Genomic DNA, 11160 nt, shown 5'->3' with positions numbered 1-11160 from the left:
ACCATTTGCGACCAGCTGCTCGAACAAGCAGTTTTGGGGCCATGCATCACAATGTACAACTTTCCCTGTCAACTTCGCCTCATCGTTTCCCTTAGTTATGATGCTAGTTTTAGCATTAAAAATTTACAGAAGCTCCTCAGTTAAACTTATTTAAATATTTTCTCCCCAAGAAAATTGACAGATAGACAAGAATCTTGCGGATTTAGACAACTAAGAACTAAGTTAATTATGCAACCCAATTGAAACTTTTTAAAACCAAGAAATGAAATGTAACAGAATAATTACAACAAGTATAGAGACCGTCTTATTTCCAGACACATCAAAACACACAAAAGGTAGCAGCATGAATCCATGATTTGGTTTGGTGGTTGGTCAGTGTTCTTCTGCAACAGCTGCTTCTGTCTCAGGAAAATAATCCTGCCTGTAAGTGCAAAGAATGATTATTCAATACAGGAATATACTCAATCAGATTTTGGATCTCTTACTAAGCTTGCAGTCACAGCTTCAACTGTTCCAAAAATATATGATATATATTTATATAATATTGGGATCATATAATTTTGAAGTAAGTTGAAGCCCTTCTACTCTGGGGCTCTCAAAAATCATGAAACATGTCTGGCATTCTTTCCTCAAATTTTTTGTTCACCCTCTAATGCCTTGAAATGGCTGTAAAGATTAATTTCCAAATTATACATAGAATTTCAAGAATTATAGAAGATTGAAAAACTAATGTGACACAGAGAGAATAGATAAAATAGAGAAATGAGAGAACAATAAATGTTGAAATGCAAAAACTCAGCTCAAGAAGCATTAGCTGAGGATACTGTATCATATATAATTTTGAGTACAAGAATATTCTAGAATGTACATCATCACTGAATTACACATTTGTAACAAGAAAGGAGAAAAAGAATATTCTTCCATCATTACACCACTGTAACCGAAAAGTGCAATAACAGAAAGGTGAAATCATACTAACATATTATAACAGAATGAGGGGGACCACTGTGACAGCTGTGCACAAAATAATAGTCAAGGAATATTTTATTTTCTAACAGCTCCTCTCAAACTAAGTGGGGTTTCAACCACACCTAGTTTGTCACTGAGAAAATGAAATATGTCTTGAGTGAGACTTTTTGTAAGACAATCAGCCACTTGGTCATGAGAAGGGACATATCTTAATGCCAATTCCTTGCGCAACACCTTATCACGAACAAAATGGACATCCAATTCTATATGCTTAGTCCGAGAATGATACACAGGATTTGAAGCAAGTGCACTAGCTCCCATGTTATCGCACCATGTTACTGGTGTACTGACCAATGGAAGTTCAAATTCCTTTAACAGTGATTGAATCCAGGATATCTCTGCTGCTACATGAGCAAGAGCTCTATATTCCGATTCAGTACTTGACCATGAGACCACTGCTTGTTTCTTAGATGACCAAGAGACCAATGTGTCTCCTAAGTACACACAGTAGCCTGCTACACTTCTCCTATCATCGGGACAACACGCCCAATCAGCATCCGAAAATCCAACAATGTTGAGCCTGTCTGTATATTTAATGTGTAGTCCATGATACATTGATCCTTTTAAGTATCTAAGGACTCTTTTCATGGCATTCCAATGAGTTGTTGTTGGGGCTTGAAGAAACTGGCTGAGCTTATTTACCGCAAAGCTTAGGTCTAGTCTAGTGTGTGTCAAGTATTGCAGGCCTCTGATTATACTTCGATATGATGTGGGATTACTTAATGGCTCACCATCCATTTTTGATAGTACTTTTCTAGCTGTCATAGGTGTCGGGCAAGATTTGAGAAGCTGTATTTCAGTTCGAGTGAGCAGTTCTTTGATATACTTAGATTGATTGAGGTATAGGCCTGTATCATCTCTGTGCACTTCAATTCCCAGAAAAAAATTCAGAGGTCCTAAGTCTTTTAAAGCGAACTCGTTGTTCAATTTTGCAGTAAACTGTTGCAATTTTTCCTTGTTGTTTCCAGTCACAATCATGCCATTCACGTAGATTAGGACCATAATAATTAGATCAGGTGTTTAAGGAAGAAGAGTGATGAATCTGCCTTCGAATTTTTGAACTTCCAGCTTAGTAATGTTGCTCTCAGTCGATCAAACCATGCTCTTGGGGCCTGCCTTAGTCCATACAGCGACTTGGTTAGTTTGCATACAAAGTCAGGTCTGTTCTTGTCCTCGAAGCCTTGGGGCTGACTCATGAAAATTTCCTCTTCAAGCTTGCCATTTAGGAATGCATTATTGACATCTGACTGCCGTATATCCCATGATTTTGCCACTGCTATAGTCAGAATAATCCTTAATGTAGATGCTTTTACTACTGGACTAAACGTCTCCCCAAAATCAATTCCTGGTCGTTGATTGAACCCTTTTGCAACTAAGCGTGCCTTGAATCTTTGAAATGAGCCATCAACATTCCTCTTAACTTTAAATACCCACTTATTGCCTACAATATTCATGCCTTTTTCTTTTGGAACCAGATGCCACGTACCATTTGTTTTTAAAGCATCCAACTCCTCCATCATAGCTTGCTTACAACTGTCGTGTCTCAATGCTTCTTCAACTGAAACTGGCTCATCATCTTCTTCCCATTTTGACTGTCCAACATAAACTTTTGGTTTAAATATGCCAGCCTTTGATCGAGTGGTCATAGGATGATGAGAAATTAGAGATGGATTTGTCTCTTGACTCACATCTGTTGCTTCATTTCTCTTTGATGTGTCTCGAATGTCCCTGGCAGATTGATCTAGTTCACACACATTAGAGCAGTCTTGAGAAGAGGAATGAGTGTTTGGAGAGTTTAACTCATGACTGCTGAATATCAGTGGCTCTTGTTGAGGTGGTTCTTCAAGAGTAGCTTATGAGCTGTGATTTGCATCAGTATATTTGGGTTCTTCTTGTATATTGGCTGTTGATGTGTTTTGAGAATTGGATGATGTTGGTGATTGAGGAGGAAAAAAAGCTGACCAAGATGGGACAAAAACAGAAACCTGTTGTTCTGTATGAAATGTGTTGAGAAAACCAGCTTTGAAAGGGAAATCACTCTCATTAAAAATGACATTTCGAGAAATGTACAGCCTCCCAGTTGTACTTAGACACTTATAGCCTTTGTGAGCCTCACTATAGCCTAGATTGATGCACTTAATTGAATGAAACTAAAACTTTTGTGACTGATAAGGCCGAATGCAAGGATAACAGGCTGCCCCAAATACCTTCAAGAATTTGTAGTCAGGTGTCTTGGAGTGTAGAACTTCATAGGGTGATTGGTTATCAAGGATAAAGGTAGGCAATCTATTTATGAGGTACACTGAGGTTTGAAAAGCGTCCCACCAATACTTTAGGGGCATGTGTGCTTGGGCTAGAAGAGTTAACCCCATTTCTCCAATATGACGGTGTTTTCTTTCAGCTCTACCGTTTTGTTCAGAGGTGTGAGGACAAGAGTGCTGAAATGTTATGCCATTCTCAGTGACATATTTTGTAAATGCTTGAAACTCTCCACCCCAATCTGTACGGAGTGCTTTTATTTTTCGCTCAAATTGGTTTTCTACAAGAGTTTTAAACAGGATAAAAGCATTTAAGGCATCAGATTTTGCTTTCAAAGGGTAGATCCATGTAAATCTGCTATGGTCATCGACAAAGTGGATATAGAAACGAAAATTTGTGTTGGATAGGACTAGGGCTGGTCCCTAAACATCAGTGTGTATCAAGTCAAGTGGTAATTTTGCTCGACTACTACTTAACGCAAAAGGTAAGGCATGTGATTTCCCATATTGGCAAGCTTCACATAAATTTTCTTTTTCATTTGCTTTACATTGACATGACTCAAAACAAGGTTCAAGACTCGACTGGATGGATGGCCTAAACGTCTATGCCATTTGTCCTTGATTGAAGACTCAGGCTCCTCAGCTACATGCTGGTTGCCACTTGATTTGGACACTAAACCAGAAAATGGACTAGCATACTTAGGAGACTCTATGACTAATGTGGTTTTGGTGAGCTTTGGGCTGATGTTGTTGAGCTGATACAGACCTTCTCTAAGCTTCCCTTGCAGAACTACCTTCCTTGTTGCCATGTCCTTCACAAAATAGTCATGAGGAAAAAATTCAACAAACGCATTATTATCAGAGGTGAGTTTAGAGACACTAATTAGATTCTTTGTAATTTGAGGAACATGTAAAAGTTCTTTCAAAACTAGAGAATTATTAGCACCAGAGATAATATTACCACTGCCAATGTGAGCTATGTCTAGCTTGTTTCCATTTCCAACAACCAGACCCTCCTTACCATTGTATTCATTTTTCTGGATCATATGTTGAGCATCGGCTGTTAGGTGGTTACTTGCTCCACTATCCACGTACCATGCATCATCTCTGACCATCTCTGGTGTAGCAACAAAGGCAGTCACATTTGTACTCTGACTTTGGGCTCCATTTCTATTTGAGCTTAGATTGTTTTGACCAGAAGCTCTAGGAGGGATTGAACCCATGTTCTCCTCATCAAATCTATTGTAACAGTAGACAGCTGAATGCCCATAATGCCCACAAACTTGACATGTGGGCTTGGGATTGTTTCGGCCACCTCTTCCTCGAGCATGATTTCCACCTCCTTTGAATCCATTTGGGTTGCTCCGACTGTTATGTTCATATAAATTTGTTCCTCGTCGATAAGATGGGCCACGATCCTTGAATGTAATATTGGTTGTTGGTGTAGGATTGCTCGGCACTCTACTGGAACCTGAGAGTGCACTCAGGCGCTCCATCTTACTGTCAAAACTAAGGAGTATGTCTTGAAGTTCTTGCCAGGAAGTTGATGGTTTGGCCTCAATTAGAACCACAATAGGAAGGTATTTTGCATCTAGACCAGACATTATATTAGCAACTAAATGTTTTTCGGGAAAAGGGTCACCTGCGAGAGCCAAAGAGTCAGCCCATTGTCGTTTACTTTGGAGATATTCAGCCATGGTTTGAGAACCCTTTCGAGTAGTCTGGATCTTTGTACGAAATCCATCCATCCTTGATTTGGAATGAGCTCTAAACAGAGCTTCAAGGGCTTGCCATAGTGCTGCTGCTGATTCACACCCATCACTTCACTTGCAACACTTTCTGTTATAGATCCATATAGCCATCCGAGTAGTAGTTGGTCATTCATGATCCAATGTTCAAAGGCAGGATTCACTTTAGCTTCAGCATCTTTTTGACCATCTGAAGGCATGATTAACTCAGTTGGGCGAGCTTTTGTACCATTTAGGTACCCGTCAAGATGATGTCCACGAACAATGGCTTGACCCATTGTCTTCCATAGAGAGAAGATATTTCTGTCTAACTTCAGCACAAATGGTTGAGTAAGTGTGCTACCCACCTGAGGCATAAATCCTGCATTCATGGCCGAGGAAGCATGTGCTGGATGATTCATGTCGCTGATACCACCAGGTGAGGGAGCTGAGCTGACTGTAGTTTGGGTGCCACTGGCAGGAGTCTTCTAGCCGATTGGTTCCATAGCTTATGAGCTAGTACGAGCCAAACCTGGCTCTGATAGCAAGATTAAAAAACTAATGTGACACAGAGAGAATAGATAAAACAGAGAAATGAGAGAACAATAAATGTTGAAATGCAAAAACTCAGCTCAAGAAGCATTAGCTGAGGATACTGTATTATATATAATTTTGAGTACAAGAATATTCTAGAATGTACATCATCACTTAATTACACATTTGTAACAAAAAAGGAGAAAAAGAATATTCTTCCATCATTACACCATTGTAACCGAAAAGTGCAATAACAGAAAGGTGAAATCATACTAACATATTATAACAGAATGAGGGGGACCATTATGATAGCTGTGCACAAAATAATAGTCAAGGAATATTTTATTTTCTAACAATAGATGCCAGCTTACTTTATTTTGCATGAGAGTTGATACAACCCCGTCCCAGCCATTGCAACATTAACACCGAAAAGATTCCTGTTTTTCTGAATAGAATTCCAGAGCACTAAAATCATTGGGTGTTTAAGCAAGAGTTAAGACAAAATACAAAACTTAAGACCCATCCTTAGCAGAAAAAGCAACCAGCACACAGAGAAAACAATCACTTTGTTTATATACCTCATAAGTTCATGACATTTCTGTGGTATTATAATCCAAACCATTTAGGTGCTGACTTGTCTATAGTCACACCTCGTTGCTGAGTTGGTAAAAGTTTTTATACAGGCCAGCAAGAAGTTTCTACTCTGTGCCAAAGAGTATATTTTACACCTGCTGGCTTATTATTGGTTTTGGATGTACCAAACTGTACTAATGTGTCAGAAAAGGACGTAGTGCAGGGAATGGAATATATTACAGGATCCTAAGAGGATTAAAGCAGCAGGAGTGAGAGAGAGAGAGAGAGAGAGAGAGATAGAATATCAGTGAAAATAGAGGTGCCATTGATGGATCTTGAGAGTTTTGTAAGCTGAGTGATATTCTGGTGTTGTCTCTGAGCTGTATACCTGTGCAATCTGTAACTCTCTGTTTGTTCATAGTGGATTTTATTGGCCAAGCCTAAGCTGGATGTAAGAATGCACATTGCATTTTGAACTAGGATAACTCTGTGTCATACGTTTATTACTGATGTGCGAGTGTGTGTGCTGCAACATTTTTTCTTATTGTTTGCAAATTGGTTCAGCAATGTTCCTGCTGCTATTTTCTTGCTCATAATCTTGCAGCACACATCAAACTATATATGTCAATAGTTAGTCTATAGAGAAGATGTTTACTTATTTTCAAAAGATAGTTCTTAAAACTATATCTGTGCAGAAAAGCCTGAGAAAGAAAAAGTTGATAAATGTTTCATTAAGTTAAGCTCGGAATGCGAATGAGTAAAGGAAAGGGGGACACAGTAAGATAAAGACTGGGTAGGAAATGTAAAGATAATTATTATGCATTAGATTGCACCTCTCAAAGCTAAAAAATTTATCATACCGGGGTGATAACCATCTGTAGCGCGACCATATTAGTCCAGTGCATGTAACAACTGCATAATAATGTACCAGTTACGATATGTCATAAATACAACAGCACAGAGGAAAACAAATAAAAGGGCCATACGTTCTACTAGAATCTGGAAGATATCATTTCACCTTCTTAACAAAGGAAAAGTCTTTCTAAGATGTAAAACGCATACCTATTTGTTGAGGATAAGAGAGCTTTTCAGCTGGTTTTGAGAAGTCAGCAACGTTTGCAATGCTGATGCCCCATTTGAAAGTAGGAGCCCAAAAATGAACTGCAAAGTTTATTACGCTTTAATGCCTAAAATTACATTACGAAATCACCCAACAAAATATTACTACCTACAATAAAGGACTAGAGGTACTTGAGATTATTCACTTGTTGATCAGTGAACTGTGAACCACTTCTCTTCTCCATGTACCACATGTTACAATGGTTTTAAGTTATACATAATATATGATTATTCAAATTCCCAAAGTTCAACATTCTTTTGGTTATATTAAGAAACACCAATTAAATGAAAAGTCCCAGCCATCATTAACATACTCACAACAAGAATCCCCACTGTTAAATCCATCATTAAACACAAGACCACCACACCATGCTGTTAGAAAAAGGTTGACTAATCAACTATAGGAAAGTGAATGAAATCTTACTTTTGTGGTTTGTCCGACATTGCTTATGAATAGATTTTTGCCTTAGGAAAAATCTATAAATAAGACCTAAGTGGTCTTAGTTACAATTACACCTAATACTAATATATGTATATGTCTTCCTTTGAAGATTAATATATATATATATTTTAGTATATTTTCCTTTCTACTCTTTGAGTTCTTAGATCTTTTACAGTGTGATAGAGTTCGGGCATATTTGGTTCGGCGAAGTAATTGAGTTACTTGTTGTTCTCCGTTGTATCCTAGGAGATAGACGTCGAAACCTCTTGGAGGCGGCGAATCTGTTTTAAAGAGGAAACTGTGTGCCCTCAGATTTTATTTTGTTGTTATTATTGTTCATTATAATTATTGTCTAAATTAATTAGAATTGTTATTTATATTATAGTTATTTATATCGTGTTATTTATAATTATAATATCGCTATTTATATTATAGATATTTATATTGTGTTATTTATAATTATAATTGTAACGCCCTACTACCTTAGAGCCGTTACTAAGTGAGTTTAACATGTGCAATTAGCTCGCTAAACGAGGTTTTAATAATAAAAGTGTGATTAAATAGAAATCTAGGCTGTAATCTTCGAAAATCCCTTAATTCATTGAAAATTTCAAGTGTCTTACATTTGGGATCCCAGAACTTGGTTTATAAAATATTTACCACTCAAAACAAGTTTATAAGTAATTAACCATCAAAATTAGGGTTTATACAACCATTTCTTGAAAATACCCCCAACCAAAGCAGTCGAGTAGGCCAAACATGTACACGCCGCCCCCACGCTCTCCATACTCATGGATGGTTGACTTTCTCCTTGCCCTTACCTGCAACACAGAGCACCCGTGAGCCGAAGCCCAGCAAAAAAACTCATACAGCAAATAACATACGCATAACATATAACCATTATGTCAGATAATCCACAGATAAACAGATAGTCTATAAGATTTAAGCACATATACGGCCATGCCGTCCCAGAAGCGTTACCAAAGCCTGGGTTCTCGGTCCACACCGTAAGGATATCCCATGTATCCATTGGGGTCTCACCCTAACCATAAGCACTCCATGTGCTAAATGATATTCCCGGCCCCACTGCCGTTCTCGGCCCTTTGCTGTTCCCGGCTCCTTTGCCATTCATTCTGCTATAACCACATATAGCATTCTCAAACAACAATCAAACATATAATAATTCATTTAAGGCTACACCCTAACAATAATACAATCTAGGGCCGTGCCCTGCAACGACACTATGGGCCCATGCCCTGCTCTACGGGTGTTACAGTTTTCTTACCTGTATCCTGAGCTTCACAATGCACCAAGGTCACGAGCATGGTCCTCTATCCCGAGCCTCTCCGGAAACCTAGTCACAACATGTAGGAAGTACTCTTTAGTACTAACCAATCCAAAACCACCCCTCGAGGCTAATCTCATACTCTTGGAATCCCCAAATTCCTAAAACAATGTATCGGAAACATTCCCCGAGCCCCCGGAGCAAATGCCCAAAAATGCAAAATTTCCTATTCTGAAAATAGCCTAGCGTCGCGGCGCTGCCCTTGAGGGCTGTGGTGCCCAGCAAGTCAGAGAGTATCCCCTAACCCTGAAGCAGCCTCGCGCCGCAGCGCCCCTTCGCGAACCTAGAAATCTTGGTTTTCCCCTGCGTTTTTCCCGAGCCAAAACAACTCCAATTCAACCCAAACAAGTACCTAAGCCCCAAAATCAATTTAAAACCCAAAAAGAACCCTTTAACAACCTATAAACATAAAAAACAAACTCATTTACACAATCACACTCAAAATCCATTCTTGAGTTTCAAATTTCAAAAGTTCAAACCATGGCTTTTAAAACATAATCCAAAGCCTAAAAACTGCAAACCAAACTTCTAAAATCTTAAACCACACTAGGTACGAAATTTAAACATGCTAAGAATTCATACCTCAATCAAAACTCAACTTGAACTCTTCTCAATTCCAGCTCCAAGCCTCTTTCCTTTTAATTATCCTAACTGAATTTCAAAGTAATACCAGCCATATTTCCTTTAGGTTCCCACACTTAATCTCTGTAAATTCAAGCTTAATTTCAACAAAAACAGAGCACAAATTCTTACCTTTGATCAATCCTTGCTCAAATTCGAATTTGGTTGCCTCAAACTCCCTTAATTCTCTCCTAAGTTTCAAGAATTCAATTTTCCTCTTCTTCTCCTCTTTTCCTCTAGCTTTTCCCCCAATTTCAGCATAAACCAATTCCTAACTAAGTATTATACGTGAAACCTTCAGCTGAAGCTATCTATCCCTTGCCAAATGACTATTCTACCCTTCCATAAATATCCTTTCCTAACTAAACCTCAAGGGCACTTTTGTCATTTCATCTCTATTACTATTCTACCATTTTCCCATCACAACTTGTTACTCCCAGCAGTTACTAATGGTTACTCAGGTTACTCAATCACCAATAACCATTAACCACTAATTCTCAACTCAACTTACGAAATTCCCAAAGTACCCCTAGGTTCCTCCCGAGCCGGGTATAAAATCCCGTTGTGACTTTTAAGTTAACTAGCTCCCTAGGACCGTCTCGGCACGTGCATCACATTAATATCACCACACTCACATGGTACAAATCACATAATACAATTATCACATTTATGCCCTCAGCGGGCTAAGATTACCAATTTACCCCTGACATACAAACGGGGCCCTCATGCATATTTATACCACCTAAACATGCATTCTAATCACATATTCATTCAAATTCATATATTATCATGGTAATTCACTTATTGCCCTCCAGGTACGCTAATCAAGGTCCTAAACCTTATTAGCAACTTGGGGTGTTACACTCGGGATTTAATAGAAGTTTATATTAAACAAATAATCATGAAAATAAAACATGTGAGCAAAGTGATTGACCAAGTCAAAAAATGATTTCTATTCTTTTATTGATAATAAAATGTGATTACAAAGAAATTGGGTTTTAATTAGGGCATAAAATCCTAACAAGGGGTTCTTTAGATATAAAGGTCGAGTGTGTGTGCCAAATGACTATGAGATTAAGATGAAGATTTTAGAAGAGGCACACACTACCCCATACTCAGTTCACTAGGGTCGACCAAGATGACTCAGGACCTTAAAGCACTATATTGGTGTCCGGGAATGAAGAAAGACGTAGCAGATCATGTGTCCAAATGCTTAATATGCCAGCAAGTAAAGGCGGAACATCAGTGACCCGCAGGCTTATTGCAACCGCTTCTTATTCTAGAATGGAAGTGGGAAGACATAGCCACAGATTTCATGACAGGAATACCACGAACAAATAAGCAACAGAACTCAGCTTGGGTTGTGGTAGATAGACTCACAAAGTCGGCTCACTTCCTTCCTGTCAAGACTACGTACACTGCGGACCAGTACGTAGACATTTATGTTTGAGAAATTGTATTACTGCATGGAATCTCTAAGACCATAGTATCTGATAGAGGATCGGTGTTTAC

The 11160-nt window shown here is 38.5% G+C and overlaps 1 pseudogene; it reads right to left on the bottom strand.

The window, feature by feature from the left end:
• Nucleotides 1–372: 372 nt before the first annotated feature.
• LOC133785290 (mitochondrial pyruvate carrier 4-like) lies at nucleotides 373–7585 on the bottom strand (annotated as a pseudogene).
• Nucleotides 7586–11160: the final 3575 nt, after the last annotated feature.

The sequence above is a fragment of the Humulus lupulus genome, chromosome 6, assembly GCF_963169125.1.
Source record: "Humulus lupulus chromosome 6, drHumLupu1.1, whole genome shotgun sequence".
In the NCBI taxonomy this organism is placed as follows: domain Eukaryota; kingdom Viridiplantae; phylum Streptophyta; class Magnoliopsida; order Rosales; family Cannabaceae; genus Humulus; species Humulus lupulus.
Note: the sequence above shows the minus strand (reverse complement) of the source record. Positions and strands in the feature narration are given on the sequence as shown.